The following is a 10,255-nucleotide window of genomic DNA, read 5'->3' on the forward strand; positions in this document are numbered from 1 at the left end:
AAATGAAAAACCAAATTAGCAGTAACACAATTATAACAGGAGACCTTAAAACACCATTGACACCGAGAGACAGATCAACCAGACAGAAAATCATCAAGAAATAACAGAACTGAATCATACCTGTGAAAAAATGGACTTGATACACATATATAGAGTGTTCCATCCAACAACATCAGAATACACCTCTTCTCAGCAGTACATGGGCCATTCTCTAAAATAAACCAAATATTAGCTCACAGAACATATTTAAATAAATGCAAAATAGTTGAAATCATCCCTTGCTTGTTGTCGGATCATAGTGCTATGAAGTTAGAAATTAATGATAAAAGATACAGCAAAAATCCCACAAACACATGGAAACTGAATAACACATCTTGAGCAATCAGTGGGTCATGGGGAAATTAAAGAAGAAATTAAACAATACCTACAAGCAAATGAAAGTACCAGTACAACTTACCGGAATCTGTGGGATGCAATGAAAGCTGTCCTCAGAGGAAAATTTACTGCATTGAGTTCCCATATCAGGAAAACAGAATGAACACAAATAAATAACCTGATGTTAAACCTCAAACATCTAGAAAAAGAAGAGCAAGTAAGCCCAAAGCCAAAAGAAGAGAGGAAATTATAAAAATCAGAGCAGAAATTAATGCAATAGAAACTAAGAAAACAATCCAAAGAATCAATGAATCAAAGAGTTAGTTCTCTGAATGAATAAATAAAATTGATAAGTCCCCAGCCAACCTTATTTAAAAAAGAAGAGAAAGCTCAAATTCATGTAATAAGGAGTGAAAAAGGCAAAATCACTACAGATTATGTATAGAAATTCAGAAGATCATCAACACTTATTTTGAAAACCTTTACTCTCATAGGTTCGATAGCACAGAAGAAATGGACAGATTCCTAGAAACATATGAAGTACCAAAGATAGGTCAAGAAGATGTAAAACTGCTGAATAACCCAATTTCTATTAGTGAAATTGAAAATATAATTAAGTCCATACCTACAAAGAAGATATCAGGCCCAGATAGATTCACTGTGGAATTCTACAAGAAATACAAAGAAGACTTAATACTGACACTCCTCAAACTCTTCAATGAAATTGAAAGGGAAGCAATCCTTCCTAAGTCATTCCTGGAAGCAAATATTACTCTAGTACCAAAACCTGAGAAAGACCCAACTAAACAAGAGAACTACAGCCTAATGAACACAGATGCAAAACTCCTCAATAAAATATTGGCAAACAGGATGCAGCAAATCATCAAGAAGATTGTACAGCACGACCAAGTGGGATTCATCCCAGGCATGCAGGATGGTTAAGCATATATAAATCAATAAATGTAATCTACCATATCAATAAAGCCAACAGTAAGAATCACGTGTGATTTCTATAGATGAAGAAAAAGCTTTTGATAAGGTCCAACATTCATTCATGATAAGAACCTTACAGAAAATTGGAATAGATGGTCTTTACCTCAATATGATAAAGGCAATCTATGACAAACCAACAGCCAGTATCATACTAAACGGCCAAAAATTGAAGGCCTTTATTTATTTTTATTTTTTTTATTTGAGAAAAAGGAAAAAAAAACAGCAAAAGGGTACAAGAAATGTAAAATTTAAAAAATAAACAGTAAGAAATCACTAGTTAATAGATTACATATTCTCATCTTAGAAATAGTTGTTCAAGTTACAAAATTGAAGCATATAAAGTGGACTTTCAAACAGTGAGAGTGCAGTTTTGTTCAGTTATCCAAAAAACAGTAATATGGTTATCTATCTTATACACTTAAACATATATGTAGTTATAACCTTTAGAGCACTTTCTTTTCTTTTTTATTTTTTTGTAGAATGACAGTTACACATTTTGGGTTTTATTACTCCCACAGTTCTTATTACTTTTTTTGAAGAGAGTAAAACCAAATGTGACACATCAGAACAGAGTCAGTCAAATCAAAAGGGTGGACATAATAGATAATGTAAAAACAAAATATAAGGTGATCAACAATGGTTACCATACTGCCTCTTGCTATTTTAAGAAAAATTGGCAGTTATAATAAAATTGAACTAAACAGGAAAGAATAAAGCCAAAGCATTGGAGACATTACAAGATTTTAAAAGAAAATAATAGTCAATCGGAATGGGTATCCTAATGATTCTTATTGTCTTCACAGTTATGCCTATACTTTCGATCTTGGTACTATCAAGCAAAGCAGAATAGAGGAAAATCAGCCAAAACAAGATGGTGAGGGCAATACAGGATTTCAAATCAAGTTGATAGGAAATCAAAGTAGGTTAGTATAATGTATCCTGCTATTTTTTATTTATTTTTCCCTTAATTAAAAAATAAAAAGAAAAAAGTAAATAATTAAAAAGGGGGGGATTGAGATAAAAGAGGGCATAACAACAGAACAGCGCAGGTCAAATCATAACCATTTAAGCAAACCAGTGTTTCACCACAAGATATCCTGACATAAAAATAGTTACCATAGTGTCTCTTTCCTTGAAATCTTTGAGTATAACTTCTTACACTGTAGCACCAAACATATCAAGGCAATGTAAAACCATTCAAGAGAATGACAGTATTACAGGGTATTTAGAACCAACTATCAGAAAATGAACAATGGTTTTTGTATAATCTCCTTGTCTACAAAAGTTTTTGCTTATATTATCACATATAATAAAATACAATAAGATACAGCCTTTTTAAGACCAATGGAAACTGAAGAATACACATTTGATGGGACTTCAAAACAAGATGATACTAAATCAGCACTAGCTATTATGATGTCTTGTTTTCTCCAAAATTGCTGTTCCTACCTTCCAATCTTCTCTGCCTCATTTCTGTTGAGCTCTTTTTCTGTCATTTGTTGTCAGTTTGTCATTCTTCATTTTGTTTTCTGCTCCACTCATTGTGGCCACTATTTCTGGAATCTTGGTATTTTTTTTTTTTAGACTATCCTGCAGTATTCTCTGTAGAGTTGAATTAGTGGTTGCAAATTCCCCTAGTTCCTCTTTATCCTGGAAGCACCTTGTTTTTCCATCAATTTCTAGGGACAGTTGTGCAGGATATATCAATCTTGGCTGGAGGTTATTATCTTTCAAAGATAGAATTATTTCCCCCCGCACTCTTGGATATTTGATGGTTTGTGCCGAGAAGTCTGCTGTAATTCTGATGGGTATTCCCTTGTAAGTGATCTGTTTCTTGTCTCTGACGGCTTTTAATATTCTGTTCTTATATTGGATTTCTGGAATTTTGATTATTATATGCCTGGGTGTAGCTCTGTTTTGGTTGTAGGTTTCTGGGGTCCTGTATGCCTCATATATCTGAGTATCTTTACCATTTGCCAAATTAGGGAAATTCTCTTGGATTATTTCTGTGAATAGCTTTTGTAGTCCATTTGTTTGTGTCCCCACTTTTTCTCTTATGTTCTTAATTCTTAAGTTATAGATCCTGTTATCATCTTCTAGTTTTTGTATTGTTGCTGTTTGTTTTTTTGTTATTTTTAAGAAGTTTTTCATTTCATGCTCCCATATTACAAATCTGCCCTCCAGTTCAGATAATATGTCCTTACTTTCTTTCAAGTTATTATGCCAGTTTTCAATAGAGTTTTTAGTTTCCTGGTAATCTCTTTTAACCTGCTTCATGTATTCTATGTTTTCTCTATCTTCTCCATCAAACAATTCTCCCCTTTTTTTCTGTTTTCCCCTTCCACCATCTGTTTTTTTCTTGGGTGGTGCTTAGCATTTCTCTAACTATTCTGCTTATGTCTTGCTTCAGGTCATTAATAACTTCATTCCTGAACTTGTCTATGAGGCTCTGGAGATATTGCTTTATGTCTATTGGTGCCGTGTCTGCTATTGTGTGCTTCTCAGGATTGGGGGCCAAGGGCCCTTTCTTGTTGCTCCCTCTTCCAATATTCTTTGTTTCTTATATTAAAGCATGTATAGGAAGCCCAGCTTCCTTCCCTGTCGGCCACAGTCTGTTTGAATTGCACTGGCTAGTGTTCCCGCCCACTGCTGTGTACTAGGGAGACACAGACCTGGGCAGCCTATGCTGGGCCCTCCCCTCCAGGTCAACCTACCCCAAGGCTTCACCTCTAGGGTGCACCTTCAGGCACTGGGACCTGAGTTGGGCTAGGCTATTGGGTCTCAGCCAGCAGCGTCTCACAGGCCAGGCACTCCCCACCAATCCCCCTTAAGAGGGGGATATGTGACTGAAGTCATTGCAGCTTCTCATTCCGGGAAGTCTGCCTGGTCTGAGTATGTCCTCCGCTGGAGCCTCCTTCTCTATGTAAGGGTCCGATTCACTCACTCACTGCAGGTCAATGCAGGGCACCTGGCCAGTCCTCCTTCCAACTCCTTTCAACGCCTCTCTCCCTGCTGTGCCAACTGGGATGCAACAGCGGCTGCAGGTAATTCAAATCGCAGTTTCCAGTGGTGCGGGTCCAGCTTCCGTGCTGAGACCCTTCTGTACCTGCTGTCTCACCAGGATTGTGTTTCCAGATGGTTTCTCTTAATTTAGTTCATTCCTGGGTCAGCAAAGAATGTGCCCCCTTGCCTGGGACTTCCTGTCCAGCACCATTCCTAGATTTCAAGTGTGGTTTCTCCGAGAGCCTCAGAGGCTGCTGCTATCTATCTGCCATGTTCTTCTGGAATCTGAAGGCCTTTATTTTAAAATCAAGCACAAGACAAGGATGCCCCTTATCACTGCTCCTATTTAATATAGTACTGGAAATACTAGCCAGAGCAATTAGACAAGAGAGAGAAATAAAAGAGGTAAAGATAGGAAAAGAAGTAGTTAAATTATCATTGTTTGCAGATGACATGATACTCTACATAAAAGACTCCCAAAAGTCCATTGAAAAACTCTTAGATATAATAAATACATTCAGTAATGTATCTGGATACAAAATCAGTACTCAAAAATCAATAGCATTCTTATACACTAACAGCAAAATCACTGACAGAGAAATAAGAGAAGCCACACACTTCACACTAGCAACTAAAAAATGTGAAATATTTAGGAATTACTCTCATGAAAGAAATGAAAGACTTATACAGGGAAAATAACAATACTGAAAAAAGAAATTGAAGACAATCTGAATAAATGGTAAGATATCCTTTGCTCATGGATAGGAAGAATAAATATTGTGAAAATGGCCATTCTCCCAAAACTGTTATACAGACTCAAAGCAATCCCAATAAAAATACCATCAACATACCTCATGGATCTCAAGAAATCACTCTTAAAATTAATCTGGAGTGTGAGGAGACCTAGAATAGCAAAGACAGTTCTAAGTAGCAAAGGCAAGGCAGGAGGATCAGAATCCCTGACTTAAAGTTATACTACAAAGCAACTGTAGTAAAATCAACATGGTACTGGAATAGAAACAGAGCCAAAGATCAATGGAATAGATTAGAAGATACAATCACAACTACCAACACACTCAACCACCTTATCTTTGATAAAGGGGCCAAACAGGTTCATTTGAAAAATGACAGTCTCTTTAATAAATGGTGTTGGAAAAACTGGCTATCCATATGCCAAAAACTAAAACTAGACCCATGCCTATCACCATGTACTAAATTAAAATCTAAATGGATCAAAGATTTGAATATTAAAATGGAAACACTAAATATATTGGAAGACAAATTGGGTTGGGTAGAAACCTTGAAGACATAGGGGTAGGTAGAGAATTCATAAACAGGACTCAAACCGCACGGGGAAATACTTCCCAGAATCAATAACTGAGATCACCTCTTATTAAAAAGTTTCTGCATGTCAAAAGAAATCTCCAGCATAATGAAAAAAAAAATCCACAAACTGGGAAAAACTCTTAGTGAATGTCCCTCAGACAAAGGCCTTCTGTCTAAAACATATAAAAAATTAAAAAAAAATCAGGTCCCCAAAATTCAAAGATTTAGGGGCTGGGGGTTTAGCTCAGCGGCATAAGCACCTGCTGTGAAAGCAGGCAGTCATGAGTTCGATCCCCATTACCAATAAAAAGGAAAAAGACAAAAAAAATCAAAGATCCAATCCAAAAATGGGCATCTGAGATGAACACACACTCCTCAGATGAAGAAATACAAGTGGCAAAAAATACATGAAAAAATGTTCATCATCATTACCCCTTAGAGAAATGCAAACTAAAACCACACTGAGATTCCATCTCACTCCTCAAAGAATGGGCCAGGATCAAGAAAACTACCAACAACAAATGCTGCAGAGGCTATGGGAAAAAAGGAACTCTCATGCACTGTTGGTGGGAGTGTAGACTGGTGCAATATTGTGGAGGTCAGTCTGGAGATTTCTCAAAAAGCTGGGATTGGAAGTCCCATTTGTTCCAGCTATTCTACTTGTAGGCATACTCCCAAAAGAACTGAAAGCACCATACCACAGTGATATATGTGCCCCTATGTTTATAGCAGCACAATTTGTAATGCCCAGATCTTGGAAACAACCTAAGTGTCCATCAACTGAGGAATGGATAAAAAAAAATTGTGGTATTTTTATATAATGGAGTACTAAGCTATAAAGAAGGATCACATTGAGATATTTATAAATAAATGTGTGCAGCTTGAGACCATACTCATAAGGGAAATAAATCAAACTCACATGTATGAATACTAAATAGTTTCCCTAGTTTAAGAAATGATACAAATACATAAAACTATGTGGTAATCATAATTCCCCATTATATGGCTTTTAAGCCTTATAAAGTTTTCACTCATTAATTGGAATGATTTTATTCTGGGCTGTTTGATATTATTGTCTGTTGTACAGCTATTTTCAAGAAAACAAGACATCATAATAGTGCTGATTTAATATCATCTTGTTTTGAAGTCCCATCAAACTGAAGTTCTTGTGTCTCCATTGGTTTTATCATGTTGTATCTTATTGGATTTTATTATATGTGACAGTATAGACAAAATTTTTTATAGGCAAAGAGATAATATAGAAACCATTGTTCGTTTTCTGTTAGCTGGTTCCAAATACCCTGTAATACTTTCATCCTCTTGAATGGTTTTACACTGTCTTGATATGGTTGATGTTATAGTATATGAAGTTATACTCAAATATTTCAAGGAAAGAGACACCATGGTAACTACTATTAAGTCAGGTTATCTTGTGGTGAAACACTATGTTGCTTAAATTGTTCTGTTCTGACCTGTATTGTTATGTTGTTATGTCCTCTTTGATCTCAATCTCCCCTTTTTAAAATTTTATTTTTTATTATTTTTTAATTAAGGGAAAAATTTTAAAAATTAGTAGGATATATTATAGTAACTTTTTTGATTTCTTATTAACTTGTTTTGAAGCCCTGTATTGTTCTCACCACTTTGTTTTGACTGATTTTACTCTAGTCTGTTCTGTTTAATAGTTTCAAGTTTGAGGGTATAGGCAACTACTTTGAAGGGAATAAGATTCACTATGATGCCTATTCTGGTTTGACTTTTATCTTCTTTTGAAGTTCTGTAATGTCTCCAATGTTTAGGTTTTATTGGTTTTGTTCTGTACTGTTTTGTTCAATTTCATTATACCTGATGATATAAGCAATTCTTTTTAAGGTAGCAAGAGGCATTATGGGAACCATTGTTGATCACCTTGTATTCTGTTTTTACATCATGTACTATGTCCATCCTTTGTTTTGACTGCTTTGTTTTGTCACATTTGGTTTTATTCTCTTCCAAAAAAAAAAAAAAGAAGTAATAAGAACTGTAGGAGTAATAAAACCCAAAATGTGTAAATGTTATTGCAAAAAATAGAGGAAAAGAAAGTGTTCTAAAGGATACATCTGCAAGTGTGGTTAGGTGTGTAAGACAGATGTCCATATTACTAAGTTTTTGTTGGATCATTTAACACAACTGTTTGCAGTCTCTGTGTTTGAATATCCACTTTGTATGCTTTAATTTTGTAACTTGAACAACTATTTCTAAGATGACAATATGTAATCTATTAAGTAGTGATTTCTTACTTTTTATTTTTTTTGAAATTCTGTATTACTTGTACCCTTTTACTGTTTTTTTTTAAAATAAAATTTAAAAAAAACAAACTCAAGCATCCACTGCATCTCTTTTGTACAATACACTGAATGAAATTTCAATCTCTGGATAAAATGATGAAAGGCATGAGGCTAAGATCTAAGGAAATGTTTTGAAGTAAATTATTGTATTGTATAAATACATGAATCTAATGTTATATTAGGTGTTTTAATGTAAGTTAATGAATTTGTAAAGGAATAAAGTCTGTTCTCATTTTAAGATCTCATTTTTTTATTATTCTACTTATTGATAGTTTCTGGAACTAAGTTATTGTATTTATGAAGATTGTAAAACCTTAATGTCTGAAAATTAAATCAGTAAAAAACTATCAAGATTCCCATTCTAAGATAATTTAGTGTGTCTTAGTTATTTTTTCTCATTGCTGAGACAAAATACTTGATGCCCAAAATTAAGGAAAGAAGTTTATTTAGCTCACAGTTTGTGGAATTTTCAATCTATTACCAGCTGGCTTCAAGCCTGACGACACATGGCAGAAGTGCAACTGTTCATGGTGACAGAAGATACAAAAGCGACAAAGGCCCAAAGGTGGAGGGAGAAAGTCTCTTTTACTTTCTCACATTGTATGCAGGCTACCTGCCCCAAGGCAGGTGGAGAACTTATACTTCCAACCTCAACACTAGACAATGAACCAATCACAAACGCTAGAGTCAACTGTTTCCAAAGAGCCCTCCCCACCACGACTGCATGAAGCTTTGGTGGAACATCCAGACACAAGCCATAACAAAGAGACTAATTATATACATTTTGTGGCTTTTAAAAATTATTTATTTCTTAATGAACAAATCCAAATTGTCTATATTTTTGATGCAGAACATGGTGTGAATTGTGACTGCACTGAAGAATTTTAACAATTGCTATTGGCATTACCAATTTCAGAATCCAAACTTGTGCAGCAAATGCTCACACACTTTTTAGTTTTGACATAATTGGTCCCCAGTAGAGTTCATTTTGCTCTACTTTTGCAGGTTTTGTATGGTAATTTGGTGTTTCATGAGAAGTTGAAGATTTTTTAATACTCTCTATTCAACAGGGAAGCTGAGTCTCCTATGTGTAGTGTCTGAAACAATTTGATCCAAATGGTTACTGCCACAGGCAAAATATCCAAAGATTGTTCATTTGAAAATTATGGCTCTTTTTCAGAATTTTACATTGTGTTCTATGTTTTATGGACTATTCAGTATGCAATGCACCAACACTAATTACTGCACTAATAAGTCAGCATGTTACCAAGATGTTTTGCCGTTATAATTACAGCCACATGTTGTTGTCCTTCCTCAAATAGTCCAGTCTTAATTGCATCATTTTTCAGAAGAGTTTATGTAGTGCAGCTTACTTCAAAATTAGTACAAGAATAAATGAAGTGCAAACTGTTTTCTGCACTGACTTACATAGAGAGCAAATGCTCTGCAGTGGACAGTGGCCAAATTTTCCTGTTCCCTGTTGTCTCTGGAAATTTCTATGTTGAACATGGTTCTGGATTACATCTGCTGTCCCCCTAAACTCTCACAGAATCACAATGGGGCTACTGAAGTAACTTGCGTTATGGGACATTAAAGTTAGTTTATTGTGAGAGCCAGTTCTGGTTAAAAGATACAGCACTGGGAGCATGGCCTGCCTAAAAGGGTCCACCTCCCTACCTTGCTCCTCCCTAACCTCTCTGCTTCCTGGCCACCATCATATGAGTAGCTTTCCTCCATTCAGAGCCTTCCACCAGGACTTCCTGTCTTAGAACTAACTGACTATCCCCTAAAATATGCATGTTCTCTTTCTAGTTGTGGAAGTTGGTTCTTGTGTCCTGGCAACAAGAAAATGTCTAAGAAAGCCTTCAGGGTGCTGGAAATCAAACTGTAGACCTGAAACTTTATGCTGGTTGCAAGAAGGAGAATTTAGTAAAGGAATTTTAAATGTCAAGGTAAGGGGGTTTCAGGATCTCTACCAGAGCAATGTTTGCAAATACTTTGGTATAAATTAGGAAAAAAACCCACATCATTATCAAATTGCTTCTTTCAGCCGTGACAAGTTTATCTTAGGCCTGGTTTACAGTCCCATGTGATTATGGGGTCAGTTTTGTTCTCATCAAACAAGACATCCTTGCACAGTTCGCCAAAAATTACAGGAGACACAGATAGCCTTGGGCCTGAGGGATTTCTGACTCTCAACAGTGAAGTGGCATGAAGAGCAATGAGCTCAT

The 10,255-nt window shown here is 35.6% G+C and overlaps 1 long non-coding RNA gene across 1 annotated transcript in view; it reads left to right on the forward strand.

Annotated features, from left to right (window-relative positions):
• The window catches only part of LOC134473528 (uncharacterized), a 41,713-nt gene extending 31,759 nt beyond the window's left edge, over window positions 1–9,954 (forward strand). The window contains exon 3 of the long non-coding RNA XR_010043830.1: window positions 9,837–9,954. This is a non-coding gene — a long non-coding RNA (uncharacterized LOC134473528). The remainder of the gene's footprint in view (window positions 1–9,836) is intronic.
• The last annotated feature ends 301 nt before the right edge of the window (window positions 9,955–10,255 follow it).

Source organism: Cavia porcellus, unplaced genomic scaffold, assembly GCF_034190915.1.
Source record: "Cavia porcellus strain 051 isolate PalLab524CR breed Dunkin Hartley unplaced genomic scaffold, mCavPor4.1 scaffold_1, whole genome shotgun sequence".
NCBI classification, from domain to species: Eukaryota; Metazoa; Chordata; class Mammalia; order Rodentia; family Caviidae; genus Cavia; species Cavia porcellus.